Raw genomic sequence first — 19,511 nt, 5'->3', positions numbered from 1 at the left:
CGGTATTTCATGCCCTAACATGCACTAGGGCAGGGGTGTCAAACTCAAATTCATCCGGGGCCACATCAGCAGTTTGGTCACCCTCAAAGGGCCAGTTCTTCATCTTCCCCAATATTTGCAGATACAGTAATAATTACCCCGAAACACCATTTTTAAGGGCATATCCGCAAATACTGTATTAGGTAATGCAGCACACAGTACTGTATACTGTACAGTATTTTTTTTTAAAATTACTACAGTTTACAGGTACTGTACTGTATATTCGGCTAGCCCATGGTACAGTCAGAGCCGGCCTTAGGCATAGGCAAACTAGGCAATTGCCTAGGGCATTTGGAATGCCTGGGGGCATCAGCAGCTTCTGCTGATTAAAATGATATGCAGCATGCCTATGTTCTGTGTGTGAGTGAGGCTGTATCTGCATATAAATTGTGTAATCATGGAAATCACTGTAACATACAGTACAGTACTGTAGCATTCTGTATGCAGGTACAGCCACAGTCGCACACAAAATACAGTATACTGTAGGCATGCTGCATATCATTTTAATCATGGGAAGCTCCTTGTGTGTCCTGGTCACATAACAATGCAAATAAGATGAATTTTCAGCAAAAAATGCACCCAACGTTAGCAGAACTGGCCAGGAGCTGCATGGCTTATTGAGTCAAGATATACTGTATGAGGAAACATCTGTATCCAAGCAGAGGCAGAGGTCACAGTGTTAGCGGCTGTGCGAGTGCTGTCTGTGGGTGGGTTGGTTGTGCCATAGTGTTCGGCATATGTCTAAGGGGCATTACTGTATGTGTGTCATGTACTGTACAGTATAAATGCATTAATAATGTGCGACATACAGTACTGTACAGTATGTGTAACAGGCATTACTGTATGTGTGTCATGTGTGTATGTGTGTCATGTGGGCATTAATAATGTGCAACATACAGTACTGTACTGTACTGTACAGTATGTGTAATGGGCATTGTGTGTGTCATTATGTGTATGAAGGGCATTAATAAAGGTTGGCATAATGTGTAAGGGGCATTATGGTTATACAGTAAGGACATTAATAACATGTGTCATGTGTAAGGGGCATTACTGTGTGGTATTATCAGGGGTGCCGAGAGAAAGGGGTAGGGGGTACAAATTACCCAGGCCAAAGTCTGATGGATGATGTCCCTGATCACATGACGGTACAAACATTGTCTGGCGGGAATGCTGTAATACTGTAGGTGAAGGCTGCGTGGGCCACATGTCGAGGTCTTGCGGGCCAGATTTGGCCCATGGGCCTTGTGTTTGACACCCGTGCACTAGAGCGTGGTGGGATAATAAAATACAGTACTTGTACTTTACTGTACTAATGTTTGAAAGGACACTACAGTATACTGTAAATGTTATTTTTACACAGGACGTCAGAGGAGGAGCAGGGAAAGGGCACTTTTGTCATCAAGTGGAAGCGTGGCAAGCGGTATGTGTCCTATCCACTTTGGAGCGGAGTGGATTTTCTAAAGTACAGTATGGCGGGCGCAGCACTTTATAAAATCCAGTCCACGCCTTTTTGTAAACCCAGTAATGAGTACAGTAACTTTATTTAAACAGCACACTTTCTCATTTTTCTCATCTTCACACAGTGCCTCCGCTTGAAGGCGAGGACACCCTGCCCTTGCGGGCCGTTACAGCCCCCAGCGCCTCAGCCGCTCCGTCTGAGAGTAAGTCCTGTCATTTCTTTATTGAGTTTGTGTATTTTTTTCCTTTCTCTCCTAATTGTGTCTTCTCTTGGCGTGCCATTGGCCCACGCTGGTAGCGTGGGCCAATGGCAGCCTAGCGCAGCCCTGCGTAGTCAGCGTTGTGTCCATGTCAGGGGGGTGGGGGTGGAGCGTTGCGCCAATGCCTCTGATGCACAAAAGGAGGCAATTGCCACTGGCAGTACTAGTGTACATCCGGTACTGCACTGGCAAATGCCTCCTTTTGAAACAACCACTATCCAGGACAGCCGTAAGCAGGGAATGTGCAGCGGTGTGTGTCCTATCCACTTTGGAGCAGAGTGGATTTTCTAAAGTACAGTATGGCGGGCGCAGCACTTTATAAAATCCAGTCAACGCCTTTTTGTAAACCCAGTAATGAATACAGTAACTTTATTTAAACAGCACACTTTCTCATTTTTCTCATCTTCACACAGTGCCTCCGCTTGAAGGCGAGGACACCCTGCCCTTGCGGGCCGTTACTGCCCCCAGCGCCTCAGCCGCTCCGTCTGAGAGTAAGTCCTGTCATTTCTTTATTGAGTTTGTGTATTTTTTTCCTTTCTCTCCTAATTGTGTCTTTTCTTAGCGTGCCATTGGCCCACGCTGGTAGCGTGGGCCAATGGCAGCCTAGCGCAGCCCTGCGTAGTCAGCGTTGTGTCCATGTCAGGGGGGTGGGGGTGGAGCGTTGCGCCAATGCCTCTGATGCACAAAAGGAGGCAATTGCCACTGGCAGTACTAGTGTACATCCGGTACTGCACTGGCAAATGCCTCCTTTTGAAACAACCACTATCCAGGACAGCCGTAAGCAGGGAATGCGCAGCGGTATGTGTCCTATCCACTTTGGAGCAGAGTGGATTTTCTAAAGTACAGTATGGCGGGCGCAGCACTTTATAAAATCCAGTCAACGCCTTTTTGTAAACCCAGTAATGAGTACAGTAACTTTATTTAAACAGCACACTTTCTCATTTTTCTCATCTTCACACAGTGCCTCCGCTTGAAGGCGAGGACACCCTGCCCTTGCGGGCCGTTACAGCCCCCAGCGCCTCAGCCGCTCCGTCTGAGAGTAAGTCCTGTCATTTCTTTATTGAGTTTGTGTATTTTTTTCCTTTCTCTCCTAATTGTGTCTTCTCTTGGCGTGCCATTGGCCCACGCTGGTAGCGTGGGCCAATGGCAGCCTAGCGCAGCCCTGCGTAGTCAGCGTTGTGTCCATGTCAGGGGGGTGGGGGTGGAGCGTTGCGCCAATGCCTCTGATGCACAAAAGGAGGCAATTGCCACTGGCAGTACTAGTGTACATCCGGTACTGCACTGGCAAATGCCTCCTTTTGAAACAACCACTATCCAGGGCAGACGTAAGCAGGGAATGCACAGCGGTATGTGTCCTATCCACTTTGGAGCGGAGTGGATTTTCTAAAGTACAGTATGGCGGGCGCAGCACTTTATAAAATCCAGTCCACGCCTTTTTGTAAACCCAGTAATGAGTACAGTAACTTTATTTAAACAGCACACTTTCTCATTTTTCTCATCTTCACACAGTGCCTCCGCTTGAAGGCGAGGACACCCTGCCCTTGCGGGCCGTTACAGCCCCCAGCGCCTCAGCCGCTCCGTCTGAGAGTAAGTCCTGTCATTTCTTTATTGAGTTTGTGTATTTTTTTCCTTTCTCTCCTAATTGTGTCTTTTCTTAGCGTGCCATTGGCCCACGCTGGTAGCGTGGGCCAATGGCAGCCTAGCGCAGCCCTGCGTAGTCAGCGTTGTGTCCATGTCAGGGGGGTGGGGGTGGAGCGTTGCGCCAATGCCTCTGATGCACAAAAGGAGGCAATTGCCACTGGCAGTACTAGTGTACATCCGGTACTGCACTGGCAAATGCCTCCTTTTGAAACAACCACTATCCAGGACAGCCGTAAGCAGGGAATGCGCAGCGGTATGTGTCCTATCCACTTTGGAGCAGAGTGGATTTTCTAAAGTACAGTATGGCGGGCGCAGCACTTTATAAAATCCAGTCCACGCCTTTTTGTAAACCCAGTAATGAGTACAGTAACTTTATTTAAACAGCACACTTTCTCATTTTTCTCATCTTCACACAGTGCCTCCGCTTGAAGGCGAGGACACCCTGCCCTTGCGGGCCGTTACAGCCCCCAGCGCCTCAGCCGCTCCGTCTGAGAGTAAGTCCTGTCATTTCTTTATTGAGTTTGTGTATTTTTTTCCTTTCTCTCCTAATTGTGTCTTCTCTTGGCGTGCCATTGGCCCACGCTGGTAGCGTGGGCCAATGGCAGCCTAGCGCAGCCCTGCGTAGTCAGCGTTGTGTCCATGTCAGGGGGGTGGGGGTGGAGCGTTGCGCCAATGCCTCTGATGCACAAAAGGAGGCAATTGCCACTGGCAGTACTAGTGTACATCCGGTACTGCACTGGCAAATGCCTCCTTTTGAAACAACCACTATCCAGGACAGCCGTAAGCAGGGAATGCGCAGCGGTATGTGTCCTATCCACTTTGGAGCAGAGTGGATTTTCTAAAGTACAGTATGGCGGGCGCAGCACTTTATAAAATCCAGTCCACGCCTTTTTGTAAACCCAGTAATGAGTACAGTAACTTTATTTAAACAGCACACTTTCTCATTTTTCTCATCTTCACACAGTGCCTCCGCTTGAAGGCGAGGACACCCTGCCCTTGCGGGCCGTTACTGCCCCCAGCGCCTCAGCCGCTCCGTCTGAGAGTAAGTCCTGTCATTTCTTTATTGAGTTTGTGTATTTTTTTCCTTTCTCTCCTAATTGTGTCTTTTCTTAGCGTGCCATTGGCCCACGCTGGTAGCGTGGGCCAATGGCAGCCTAGCGCAGCCCTGCGTAGTCAGCGTTGTGTCCATGTCAGGGGGGTGGGGGTGGAGCGTTGCGCCAATGCCTCTGATGCACAAAAGGAGGCAATTGCCACTGGCAGTACTAGTGTACATCCGGTACTGCACTGGCAAATGCCTCCTTTTGAAACAACCACTATCCAGGACAGCCGTAAGCAGGGAATGCGCAGCGGTATGTGTCCTATCCACTTTGGAGCAGAGTGGATTTTCTAAAGTACAGTATGGCGGGCGCAGCACTTTATAAAATCCAGTCCACGCCTTTTTGTAAACCCAGTAATGAGTACAGTAACTTTATTTAAACAGCACACTTTCTCATTTTTCTCATCTTCACACAGTGCCTCCGCTTGAAGGCGAGGACACCCTGCCCTTGCGGGCCGTTACTGCCCCCAGCGCCTCAGCCGCTCCGTCTGAGAGTAAGTCCTGTCATTTCTTTATTGAGTTTGTGTTTTTTTTTCCTTTCTCTCCTAATTGTGTCTTCTCTTGGCGTGCCATTGGCCCACGCTGGTAGCGTGGGCCAATGGCAGCCTAGCGCAGCCCTGCGTAGTCAGCGTTGTGTCCATGTCAGGGGGGTGGGGGTGGAGCGTTGCGCCAATGCCTCTGATGCACAAAAGGAGGCAATTGCCACTGGCAGTACTAGTGTACATCCGGTACTGCACTGGCAAATGCCTCCTTTTGAAACAACCACTATCCAGGACAGCCGTAAGCAGGGAATGCGCAGCGGTATGTGTCCTATCCACTTTGGAGCAGAGTGGATTTTCTAAAGTACAGTATGGCGGGCGCAGCACTTTATAAAATCCAGTCCACGCCTTTTTGTAAACCCAGTAATGAGTACAGTAACTTTATTTAAACAGCACACTTTCTCATTTTTCTCATCTTCACACAGTGCCTCCGCTTGAAGGCGAGGACACCCTGCCCTTGCGGGCCGTTACTGCCCCCAGCGCCTCAGCCGCTCCGTCTGAGAGTAAGTCCTGTCATTTCTTTATTGAGTTTGTGTATTTTTTTCCTTTCTCTCCTAATTGTGTCTTTTCTTAGCGTGCCATTGGCCCACGCTGGTAGCGTGGGCCAATGGCAGCCTAGCGCAGCCCTGCGTAGTCAGCGTTGTGTCCATGTCAGGGGGGTGGGGGTGGAGCGTTGCGCCAATGCCTCTGATGCACAAAAGGAGGCAATTGCCACTGGCAGTACTAGTGTACATCCGGTACTGCACTGGCAAATGCCTCCTTTTGAAACAACCACTATCCAGGACAGCCGTAAGCAGGGAATGCGCAGCGGTATGTGTCCTATCCACTTTGGAGCAGAGTGGATTTTCTAAAGTACAGTATGGCGGGCGCAGCACTTTATAAAATCCAGTCCACGCCTTTTTGTAAACCCAGTAATGAGTACAGTAACTTTATTTAAACAGCACACTTTCTCATTTTTCTCATCTTCACACAGTGCCTCCGCTTGAAGGCGAGGACACCCTGCCCTTGCGGGCCGTTACAGCCCCCAGCGCCTCAGCCGCTCCGTCTGAGAGTAAGTCCTGTCATTTCTTTATTGAGTTTGTGTATTTTTTTCCTTTCTCTCCTAATTGTGTCTTCTCTTGGCGTGCCATTGGCCCACGCTGGTAGCGTGGGCCAATGGCAGCCTAGCGCAGCCCTGCGTAGTCAGCGTTGTGTCCATGTCAGGGGGGTGGGGGTGGAGCGTTGCGCCAATGCCTCTGATGCACAAAAGGAGGCAATTGCCACTGGCAGTACTAGTGTACATCCGGTACTGCACTGGCAAATGCCTCCTTTTGAAACAACCACTATCCAGGACAGCCGTAAGCAGGGAATGCGCAGCGGTATGTGTCCTATCCACTTTGGAGCAGAGTGGATTTTCTAAAGTACAGTATGGCGGGCGCAGCACTTTATAAAATCCAGTCCACGCCTTTTTGTAAACCCAGTAATGAGTACAGTAACTTTATTTAAACAGCACACTTTCTCATTTTTCTCATCTTCACACAGTGCCTCCGCTTGAAGGCGAGGACACCCTGCCCTTGCGGGCCGTTACTGCCCCCAGCGCCTCAGCCGCTCCGTCTGAGAGTAAGTCCTGTCATTTCTTTATTGAGTTTGTGTATTTTTTTCCTTTCTCTCCTAATTGTGTCTTTTCTTAGCGTGCCATTGGCCCACGCTGGTAGCGTGGGCCAATGGCAGCCTAGCGCAGCCCTGCGTAGTCAGCGTTGTGTCCATGTCAGGGGGGTGGGGGTGGAGCGTTGCGCCAATGCCTCTGATGCACAAAAGGAGGCAATTGCCACTGGCAGTACTAGTGTACATCCGGTACTGCACTGGCAAATGCCTCCTTTTGAAACAACCACTATCCAGGACAGCCGTAAGCAGGGAATGCGCAGCGGTATGTGTCCTATCCACTTTGGAGCAGAGTGGATTTTCTAAAGTACAGTATGGCGGGCGCAGCACTTTATAAAATCCAGTCCACGCCTTTTTGTAAACCCAGTAATGAGTACAGTAACTTTATTTAAACAGCACACTTTCTCATTTTTCTCATCTTCACACAGTGCCTCCGCTTGAAGGCGAGGACACCCTGCCCTTGCGGGCCGTTACAGCCCCCAGCGCCTCAGCCGCTCCGTCTGAGAGTAAGTCCTGTCATTTCTTTATTGAGTTTGTGTATTTTTTTCCTTTCTCTCCTAATTGTGTCTTCTCTTGGCGTGCCATTGGCCCACGCTGGTAGCGTGGGCCAATGGCAGCCTAGCGCAGCCCTGCGTAGTCAGCGTTGTGTCCATGTCAGGGGGGTGGGGGTGGAGCGTTGCGCCAATGCCTCTGATGCACAAAAGGAGGCAATTGCCACTGGCAGTACTAGTGTACATCCGGTACTGCACTGGCAAATGCCTCCTTTTGAAACAACCACTATCCAGGACAGCCGTAAGCAGGGAATGCGCAGCGGTATGTGTCCTATCCACTTTGGAGCAGAGTGGATTTTCTAAAGTACAGTATGGCGGGCGCAGCACTTTATAAAATCCAGTCCACGCCTTTTTGTAAACCCAGTAATGAGTACAGTAACTTTATTTAAACAGCACACTTTCTCATTTTTCTCATCTTCACACAGTGCCTCCGCTTGAAGGCGAGGACACCCTGCCCTTGCGGGCCGTTACTGCCCCCAGCGCCTCAGCCGCTCCGTCTGAGAGTAAGTCCTGTCATTTCTTTATTGAGTTTGTGTTTTTTTTTCCTTTCTCTCCTAATTGTGTCTTCTCTTGGCGTGCCATTGGCCCACGCTGGTAGCGTGGGCCAATGGCAGCCTAGCGCAGCCCTGCGTAGTCAGCGTTGTGTCCATGTCAGGGGGGTGGGGGTGGAGCGTTGCGCCAATGCCTCTGATGCACAAAAGGAGGCAATTGCCACTGGCAGTACTAGTGTACATCCGGTACTGCACTGGCAAATGCCTCCTTTTGAAACAACCACTATCCAGGACAGCCGTAAGCAGGGAATGCGCAGCGGTATGTGTCCTATCCACTTTGGAGCAGAGTGGATTTTCTAAAGTACAGTATGGCGGGCGCAGCACTTTATAAAATCCAGTCCACGCCTTTTTGTAAACCCAGTAATGAGTACAGTAACTTTATTTAAACAGCACACTTTCTCATTTTTCTCATCTTCACACAGTGCCTCCGCTTGAAGGCGAGGACACCCTGCCCTTGCGGGCCGTTACAGCCCCCAGCGCCTCAGCCGCTCCGTCTGAGAGTAAGTCCTGTCATTTCTTTATTGAGTTTGTGTATTTTTTTCCTTTCTCTCCTAATTGTGTCTTCTCTTGGCGTGCCATTGGCCCACGCTGGTAGCGTGGGCCAATGGCAGCCTAGCGCAGCCCTGCGTAGTCAGCGTTGTGTCCATGTCAGGGGGGTGGGGGTGGAGCGTTGCGCCAATGCCTCTGATGCACAAAAGGAGGCAATTGCCACTGGCAGTACTAGTGTACATCCGGTACTGCACTGGCAAATGCCTCCTTTTGAAACAACCACTATCCAGGACAGCCGTAAGCAGGGAATGCGCAGCGGTATGTGTCCTATCCACTTTGGAGCAGAGTGGATTTTCTAAAGTACAGTATGGCGGGCGCAGCACTTTATAAAATCCAGTCCACGCCTTTTTGTAAACCCAGTAATGAGTACAGTAACTTTATTTAAACAGCACACTTTCTCATTTTTCTCATCTTCACACAGTGCCTCCGCTTGAAGGCGAGGACACCCTGCCCTTGCGGGCCGTTACTGCCCCCAGCGCCTCAGCCGCTCCGTCTGAGAGTAAGTCCTGTCATTTCTTTATTGAGTTTGTGTATTTTTTTCCTTTCTCTCCTAATTGTGTCTTTTCTTAGCGTGCCATTGGCCCACGCTGGTAGCGTGGGCCAATGGCAGCCTAGCGCAGCCCTGCGTAGTCAGCGTTGTGTCCATGTCAGGGGGGTGGGGGTGGAGCGTTGCGCCAATGCCTCTGATGCACAAAAGGAGGCAATTGCCACTGGCAGTACTAGTGTACATCCGGTACTGCACTGGCAAATGCCTCCTTTTGAAACAACCACTATCCAGGACAGCCGTAAGCAGGGAATGCGCAGCGGTATGTGTCCTATCCACTTTGGAGCAGAGTGGATTTTCTAAAGTACAGTATGGCGGGCGCAGCACTTTATAAAATCCAGTCCACGCCTTTTTGTAAACCCAGTAATGAGTACAGTAACTTTATTTAAACAGCACACTTTCTCATTTTTCTCATCTTCACACAGTGCCTCCGCTTGAAGGCGAGGACACCCTGCCCTTGCGGGCCGTTACTGCCCCCAGCGCCTCAGCCGCTCCGTCTGAGAGTAAGTCCTGTCATTTCTTTATTGAGTTTGTGTTTTTTTTTTCCTTTCTCTCCTAATTGTGTCTTCTCTTGGCGTGCCATTGGCCCACGCTGGTAGCGTGGGCCAATGGCAGCCTAGCGCAGCCCTGCGTAGTCAGCGTTGTGTCCATGTCAGAGGGGTGGGGGTGGAGCATTGCGCCAATGCCTCTGATGCACAAAAGGAGGCAATTGCCACTGGCAGTACTAGTGTACATCCGGTACTGCACTGGCAAATGCCTCCTTTTGAAACAACCACTATCCAGGACAGCCGTAAGCAGGGAATGCGCAGCGGTATGTGTCCTATCCACTTTGGAGCAGAGTGGATTTTCTAAAGTACAGTATGGCGGGCGCAGCACTTTATAAAATCCAGTCCACGCCTTTTTGTAAACCCACCCCGCCCTATTTACAGTAATAAGAGTACGGTAAGTTTATTAACAGTAAACAGCACTTGTTTTCATTTTTGACATTTTCCCACAGTGCCTCCGCTTCAAGACCAGGGCACCCTGCCCTGCGGGCAAGCTACAGGCCCCCCCTCAAGCATCGCCACGATGCTAAGCAGTAAGTCCTGTCATTTCTTTATTGTGTTTTGTGTTTGTGTGTTTGAACTTGTGTAGTTTTTTGCCGTGCCGTTGGGCGACGCTGTCAGCATCGGCCAACGGCAGCCTAGCACAGTCAGCGTAGTGTCCCCGCGGGAGCCCTGCACAATTACCGTAATGTCCCCGTCAGGTACTGTAGCTCTGCGTCTCGTGCACAAAGGGGGTGGGGGTGGAGGCGTGCGGTACGTCTGATGCACGACGTTTTGACCTACTGTAGACATTATTTATCTACAGTATACAGTACTGCAATACTGTATACTCTACCATAACCTCAGTGATCACAGTAGTGTGTGTGAACTAATGTTTCAAAGGACACTACAGTACAGTACAGTATACTGTAATGTACAGTACTGTAATTATTTTTACTCAGGACTTCAGAGGAGGATGGAAAGTGTACGCCCCAGAAGGTCACCTCAAACTTTGGCAGCCAGTAAGTGTCCTCCCGACCTGTTCATACAGTACCCCCAGTATCCACGTTGACGTGGAGTCTATTTTATCAAGTGTGGTGGGCACAGCACTTTATTGAAAACAGTCCACGGCTTTTTTTTTTAACACCCCCTCCTCCCCAGCGCAGTTAGCGTAGTTTCCCTGCAGCAGCCCTTCGTAGTCATGCAAATTAGCGAGTAACTCTCACACAGTGCAGGTAAACGCCAGATCCCCTGCGCTGGTGGATGGGTAATCATGCGTGTACAATACTGTATTGCACAGGGTCCAATGTGTTTTATTATTTTTTACAGGGCCAGTCCAGAACAGACATCAGTGGCTGACCACCCCTCCTCGTCCTCGTTACCCCTTTGAATACACCAGTCCCTGTGCTTCCATCCGCCATGAAGAAGGTAAGCATTGCTGCGCATACTGTACAGTATAGTAGGTGTGCGTAGCCCATTTTATTAGGGGGTGCACCATTCCAGGGGCATGTCAATCACTGGACATGTCCATCACCGCCTATTATTACACAAAATGCCACACACTTTAATGCCCATTAGAGATACTGTAATTACACACACAGTAATGCCAATTCCACATACAGTACTGTAATGCCATGCACAGTAATGTCCATTCCACATACTGTAATGCCACACACAGTAATGCCCATTCCACATAATGCCACCCAACATACTGTACTGTACAGTACAGTAATGCCAATTACACATACAGTAATGCCACACACCATAATGGCCAACACTCATACTGTAATGCTACACACAGTAATGACCATTTTACATAATGCTACACACCATACTGCCCATTACACATTATGCCAGGGCTTGACCAATGTTTGTAAAACAGGGATAATAGAAAATGTGCGTTCCAATGGTGCACGTCAAAAATTTACACCGTAATGCCGATTACATGTCACACAGCCAATACATACTCTAGTATACCACATGCCATAATGCCCATTACACGTTATGCCACACACCGTAATGCCCATTGCACTGCAAACTGTGATGCCCTCACTGTGATGCCCATTACATGGTGCACCTCACACTTCGTAATGCCTATTACATGTCACACAGACATTACACATTATGCCTCAGACCGTGATGCCCATTCAACATTAAGCCTCACACCGTGATGCCCATTACACATTATGCCACACACCATGCTGCCCATCACACATAATGGTACACACAGTAATGGCCATTACACAGAATGCTATACACTATAATGGCCATTACACATTAGGCAACATACTGTACTGTACTGTATTGCCCATTACACATTATTTGACACACATTATGCCACACACCGTAATGCCCATTACATACTGTACTGTACTGTACATTATTATGCCACACAACTGCGGCTTACCTACAGTGCATTCTCATTGCTAGATGTTACATGCTTGATGCCAGGGATTTATTGCTCGATGCCAGGGATTACATCTTATTGCCCTGGTCTACATGCTCCATTCCAGGTGTCTCATGCTCGTTGCCAGAGGGTGTGAAATGCTTATTGCCAGGGGGGTGGGGTGAACTGCTCATTTCCAGGGGGTAACATGCATTTTACCAGGGGTTCCATGCTACCTGAGAAGGGGGTGGTTAAATGCTAATTGACAGTGGAAGTTTCATGCTCATTGCTTGGGGGCACACTGCACACACTTTCGGGAAGCATTAAGCACTCTTCGTATCAGATACAGTACCTGCCGGAGCCGCAGCCTTCTTCCTTTTTAAACTGCATTGCCACATGCCAGAGCCACAGCAGCCTCCTTCCCTTTTGAGCTGCTGCGTATGCTGCACGTCATTTTTGTAAAGCCACCCCCGCCCTATTTACAGTAATAAGAGTACGGTAAGTTTATTAACAGTAAACAGCACTTGTTCTCATTTTTGACATTTTCCCACAGTGACTCCAATTGTAGACCAGGGCACCCTTCCAGCCCCCACCGCCTCAGCCGCTCCATCTGAGAGTAAGTCCTGTCATTTCTTTATTGAGTTTGTGTTTTTTTTTTCTTTCTCTCCTACTGTAATTGTGTCTTTTGTTGGCGTGTCATTGGCCCACGCTGGTAGCGTGGGCCAATGGCAGCCTAGCGCAGCCCTGCGTAGTCAGCGTTGTGTCCATGTCAGGGGGGTGGGGGTGGAGCGTTGCGCCAATGCCTCTGATGCACAAAAGGAGGCAATTGCCACTGGCAGTACTAGTGTACATCCGGTACTGCACTGGCAAATGCCTCCTTTTGAAACAACCACTATCCAGGGCAGCCGTAAGCAGGGAATGCGCAGCGGTACATTACAGTACAGTACAGTATGTGTCTTATCCACTTTGGAGCAGAGTGGATCATCTAAAGTACTGTATAGTATGGCGGGCGCAGCACTTTATAAAATTCAGTCCACGCCTTTTTGTAAAGCCACCCCCGCCCTATTTACAGTAATAAGAGTACGGTAAGTTTATTAACAGTAAACAGCACTTGTTCTCATTTTTGACATTTTCCCACAGTGACTCCGATTGCAGACCAGGGCACCATAACAGCCCCCAGCGCCTCAGCCGCTCCGTCTGAGAGTAAGTCCTGTCATTTCTTTTTTGAGTTTGTGTTTTTTTTTTCTTTCTCTCCTAATTGTGTCTTTTCTTGGCGTGCCATTGGCCCACGCTGGTACCCTGCGGGCATTCTACAGGCCCCCCCACCAATTGTTAATGTTGATTTATTATGACCAAAGGACAATACTGTAAGTGAAAAGCCTAGGTTACGTATTATGTCCGTAACCAGCGTACCTTTTATACCTACAGTAGGTACAGTATGTGCGAACAAATCGTGGCGCAGCGTAGCGTACCTTTATTGTGTATTATACACCAAAGAACCAATACCTTAATAATAGATCCCTTCGCAGTACTCTGTCTCTAATCTGCGAATACACCTTTAAGGACAGTGTCCGTAATATACCGTAACAATACACCGTTACACGTTATGCCACACACCGTAATGCCCATTGCACTGCAAACTGTGATGCCCTCACTGTGATGCCCATTACATGGTACACCTCACACTTCGTAATGCCTATTACATGTCACACAGACATTACACATTATGCCTCAGACCGTGATGCCCATTCAACATTAAGCCTCACACCGTGATGCCCATTACACATTATGCCACACACCATGCTGCCCATCACACATAATGGTACACACAGTAATGGCCATTACACAGAATGCTATACACTATAATGGCCATTACACATTAGGCCACATACTGTACTGTACTGTATTGCCCATTACACATTATTTGACACACATTATGCCACACACCGTAATGCCCATTACATACTGTACTGTACAGTATTATGCCACACAACTGCGGCTTACCTACAGTGCATTCTCATTGCTAGATGTTACATGCTTGATGCCAGGGATTTATTGCTCGATGCCAGGGATTACATCTTATTGCCCTGGCAGCAGCCTCCTTCCCTTTTGAGCTGCTGCCATATGCTGCACGTCATATCGCACACTTACTGTACTTTACAGTAATAACCATACAGTAACTAGTGTATTACAAGTAATAATAATAATACTACAGTAATAAAAACTTTATTTTTAAAGCATATTTTCTCATTTTTCCACAGTGCCAAGGGTACAAGAGGACGAGGCAGCCTCCACCCCTCATCCAAATCCACCCATGGATAGAGGTAAAGTACAGTACAGTACAGTATACTGTAGTAATAGTAATGCTTACTGTACTGTAAAGTACAGTATTCAACATGTACAGTATTTCTGTTCTAAAACTGTACATTGTTTGTTTGTTTATTTTCACAGAAGAATTAACCCCTTCCTGACAGAGCCTGTTTTTGCCTTCCTGACAGAGCCCTTTTTTTCAATTCTGACATGTCTCACTTAAGTGGGGATAACTTTTTTTTGCTTTTACTTATCCCAGTGATTTTGAGATTGTTTTTTCGTGACACATTGTACTTCAAGTTAGTGGTAAATTTTCGTCGATACAGTCTGTGTTTTTTTGTGAAAAATACCAAAATATCGTGAAAAAATGGAAAATTTAGCGATTTGCAAAATGTTAAATTTTCTGCTTGTGAGACAAATAATCTTACCACTCAAAATAGTGAATAACTAACATAGACCATATGCCTACTTTATGTTGACATCATTATTTCAACTTCCTTTTAATTTTTTGGGACACTAGGAGGCTTACAATATGAATAGCAAATTCTCAAATTTTCAAGAAAATTTCAAACACTGATTTTTTTAGGGACCAGTTCAGTTCTGATGTGACTTTGAGGGACTTGTATGTGAGACACCCCCATAAATGATGCCATTTCAAAAACTGCACCCCTCACAGTATTCAAAACAGCATTTTGGAAGTTTGTTAACCCTTTAGGTGTTTCACAGGAATTAAAACAAAGTGTAGGTGAAATTTCAAAATTTCTTTTTTTTTGCAGATTTGCAATTTTAATACATTTTTCTAAGGAACACAGTACATTTTACTAGAGAAATGTGACTAAAAATTGATTCCCCCAATTCTTTTGTTTTCATAAATATCCTATATGTGGCCCTAGTGTGCACGGTGACCAAACCACAGGCTTCATAATAGAAGGAGCACCTACTTGATTTTGGAGCCTCCTTTTTATGAGATTATTTTTTAGGCACCATGTAGGTTTCTAGGCACCATAACATGCTAAAAGTTAGGAACCCCCCCACAAGTGACCCCATTTTGCAAACTACACCCCTCAGGGAATTCAGCTAGGGGTATAGTGTACATTTCAAACCCGCAGGGGTTTCACCAATTGTGGTACAACTGGGCAGTGAAAATGAAAAATTATTTTTTTTACACAAAAATGCAGTTCTGGCTCCAAATTTGTCATTTTCAGAAGGTATGAAGGAGAAAAAGCACCCCAAAATCTGTGCCCCAATTTCTCCCGAGTACAGCAATGCCTCACATGTGACCAAAAAATACCAGTTGGGTGCATGGCAGGACTCAAAAGGGAAGGAGTGATTTTTGGATTTTGCAGCTCAGATTCTGGTGGAATTTTGGTGGGTGCTATGTCGCATTAGCAAGACCCCCCAAGCACCAATACAGTGGAACCCCCCCACAAGTCACCCCATTTTGCAAACTACACCCCTCAGGGAATTCATCTAGGGGTATAGTGTACATTTCAAACCCCCAGGGGTTTCACCAATTTTGATACAAGTGGGCAGTGAAAATGAAAAATTACATTTTTTTACACAAAAATGCAGTTCTGGCTCAAAATTTTTCATTTTCAGAAGGTATGAAGGAGAAAAAGCACCCCAAAATCTGTGCCCCAATTTCTCCCGAGTACGGCAATGCCTCACATGTGACCAAAAAATACCAGTTGGGTGCATGGCAGGACTCAGAAGGGAAGGAGTGATTTTTGGATTTTGCAGCTCAGATTCTGGTGGAATGAATGGTGGGTGCTATGTTGCACCAATACAGTGGAACCCCCCCACAAGTCACCCCATTTTGCAAAGTACACCCCTCAGGGAATTCATCTAGGGGTATAGTGTACATTTCAAACCCCCAGGGGTTTCACCAATTTTGATACAAGTGGGCAGTGAAAATGAAAAATTACATTTTTTTACACAAAAATGCAGTTCTGGCTCACAATTTTTCATTTTCAGAAGGTATGAAGGAGAAAAAGCACCCCAAAATATGTGCCCCAATTTCTTCCGAGTACGGCAATGCCTCACATGTGACCAAAAAATACCAGTTGGGTGCATGGCAGGACTCAGAACGGAAGGAGTGATTTTTGGATTTTGCGGCTCAGATTCTGGTGGAATTTTGGTGGGTGCTATGTCGCATTAGCAAGACCCCCCAAGCACCAATACAGTGGAACCCCCCCACAAGTCACCCCATTTTGAAAACTACACCCCTCAGGGAATTCATCTAGGGGTATAGTGTACATTTAAAACCCCCAGGGGTTTCACCAATTTTGATACAAGTGGGCAGTGAAAAAGAAAAATTACATTTTTTACACAAAAATGCAGTTCTGGCTCAAAATTTTTCATTTTCAGAAGGTATGAAGGAGAAAAAGCACCACAAAATCTGTGCCCCAATTTCTCCCGAGTACGGCAATGCCTCACATGTGACCAAAAAATACCAGTTGGGTGCATGGCAGGACTCAGAAGGGAAGGAGTGATTTTTGGATTTTGCAGCTCAGATTCTGGTGGAATTTTGGTGGGTGCTATGTCGCATTAGCAAGACCCCCCAAGCACCAATACAGTGGAACCCCCCCACAAGTCACCCCATTTTGAAAACTACACCCCTCAGGGAATTCATCTAGGGGTATAGTGTACATTTCAAACCCCCAGGGGTTTCACCAATTTTGATACAAGTGGGCAGTGAAAATGAAAAATTACATTTTTTTACACAAAAATGCAGTTCTGGCTCAAAATTTTTCATTTTCAGAAGGTATGAAGGAGAAAAAGCACCCCAAAATCTGTGCCCCAATATCTCCCGAGTACGGCAATGCCTCACATGTGACCAAAAAATACCAGTTGGGTGCATGGCAGGACTCAGAACGGAAGGAGTGATTTTTGGATTTTGCAGCACACATTCTGGTGGAATGAATGGTGGGTGCTATGTTGCACCAATACAGTGGAACCCCCCCACAAGTCACCCCATTTTGCAAAGTACACCCCTCAGGGAATTCATCTAGGGGTATAGTGTACATTTCAAACCCCCAGGGGTTTCACCAATTTTGATACAAGTGGGCAGTGAAAATGAAAAATTACATTTTTTTACACAAAAATGCAGTTCTGGCTCACAATTTTTCATTTTCAGAAGGTATGAAGGAGAAAAAGCACCCCAAAATATGTGCCCCAATTTCTTCCGAGTACGGCAATGCCTCACATGTGACCAAAAAATACCAGTTGGGTGCATGGCAGGACTCAGAACGGAAGGAGTGATTTTTGGATTTTGTGGCTCAGATTCTGGTGGAATTTTGGTGGGTGCTATGTCGCATTAGCAAGACCCCCCAAGCACCAATACAGTGGAACCCCCCCACAAGTCACCCCATTTTGCAAACTACACCCCTCAGGGAATTCATCTAGGGGTATAGTGTACATTTCAAACCCCCAGGGGTTTCACCAATTTTGATACAAGTGGGCAGTGAACATGAAAAATTACATTTTTTACACAAAAATGCAGTTCTGGCTCAAAATTTTTCATTTTCAGAAGATATGAAGGAGAAAAAGCACCCCAAAATCTGTGCCCCAATTTCTCCCGAGTACGGCAATGCCTCACATGTGACCAAAAAATACCAGTTGGGTGCATGGCAGGACTCAAAAGGGAAGGAGTGATTTTTGGATTTTGCAGCTCAGATTCTGGTGGAATTTTGGTGGGTGCTATGTCGCATTAGCAAGACCCCCCAAGCACCAATACAGTGGAACCCCCCCACAAGTGACCCCATTTTGCAAACTACACCCCTCAGGGAATTCATCTAGGGGTATAGTGTACATTTAAAACCCCCAGGGGTTTCACCAATTTTGATACAAGTGGGCAGTGAAAAAGAAAAATTACATTTTTTACACAAAAATGCAGTTCTGGCTCAAAATTTTTCATTTTCAGAAGGTATGAAGGAGAAAAAGCACCCCAAAATCTGTGCCCCAATTTCTCCCGAGTACGGCAATGCCTCACATGTGACCAAAAAATACCAGTTGGGTGCATGGCAGGACTCAGAAGGGAAGGAGTGATTTTTGGATTTTGCAGCACAGATTCTGGTGGAATGAATGGTGGGTGCTATGTTGCACCAATACAGTGGAACCCCCCCACAAGTCACCCCATTTTGCAAACTACACCCCTCAGGGAATTCATCTAGGGGTATAGTGTACATTTCAAACCCCCAGGGGTTTCACCAATTTTGATACAAGTGGGCAGTGAAAATGAAAAATTACATTTTTTTACACAAAAATGCAGTTCTGGCTCAAAATATTTCATTTTCACAAGGAATGAAGGAGACAAAGCACCCCAAAATCTGTGCCCCAATTTCTCCCGAGTACGGCAATGCCTCATGTGTGACCAAAAAGTGGCAGGACTCAGAAGGGAAGGAGTGATATTTGGAGTTTGCAGCACAAATTCTGGTGGAATTTTGGTGGGTGCTATGTCGCATTAGCAAGACCCCCCAAGCACCAATACAGTGGAACCCCCCCACAAGTCACCCCATTTTGAAAACTACACCCCTCAGGGAATTCATCTAGGGGTATAGTGTACATTTAAAACCCCCAGGGGTTTCACCAATTTTGATACAAGTGGGCAGTGAAAAAGAAAAATTACATTTTTTACACAAAAATGCAGTTCTGGCTCAAAATTTTTCATTTTCAGAAGGTATGAAGGAGAAAAAGCACCCCAAAATCTGTGCCCCAATATCTCCCGAGTACGGCAATGCCTCACATGTGACCAAAAAATACCAGTTGGGTGCATGGCAGGACTCAGAAGGGAAGGAGTGATTTTTGGATTTTGCGGCTCAGATTCTGGTGGAATGAATGGTGGGTGCTATGTGGCATTAGCAAGACCCCCGAAGCACGGTGAAATTATGAACCTAATATTCCATAGATGTGTGGTATAATTTAAAACACTCCTTTATACATAGGCCGGGTTTGTCGGGGCAAGTGTCACACTGGAAAATAGTTTGCTTTCTTATTCCCTTTTTATAGCAAACTTTGCACCTTTTTTGTGTCCTGCCCTTTTTTCCAGTGGAGGGGATTTCATCAGGAAAATGCTGCCCTGGTACAATACGGGGGCCAGTACTAGAAGTACTGGGGCCCTCTGCCTGCTGGTTCCCAAATATTAGGCCCTTTATGACTTCCTCTTGAAAGTGCATAAATGTCCCCCTCTGGCCGGTAGAACGGAATAGCACGTAAGCGTTATACAGTGCCATCTGGATGATATACACGGCCACCTTCTTGTACCAGATTTTTGTTTTCCGCAGGGCACTGTACGGCTTCAGTACCTGATCTGAAAGATCCACTCCGCCCATGTACCTATTGTAATCCAGGATACAATTAGGTTTTGAGGTGTGGGTACTGGTACCTCGTACAGGGACGGAGGTGGTACTGTCTCCGTGAATTG

Source organism: Crinia signifera, chromosome 6, assembly GCF_055691185.1.
Source record: "Crinia signifera chromosome 6, ASM5569118v1, whole genome shotgun sequence".
NCBI classification, from domain to species: Eukaryota; Metazoa; Chordata; class Amphibia; order Anura; family Myobatrachidae; genus Crinia; species Crinia signifera.
This window is presented reverse-complemented; position numbering follows the sequence as displayed.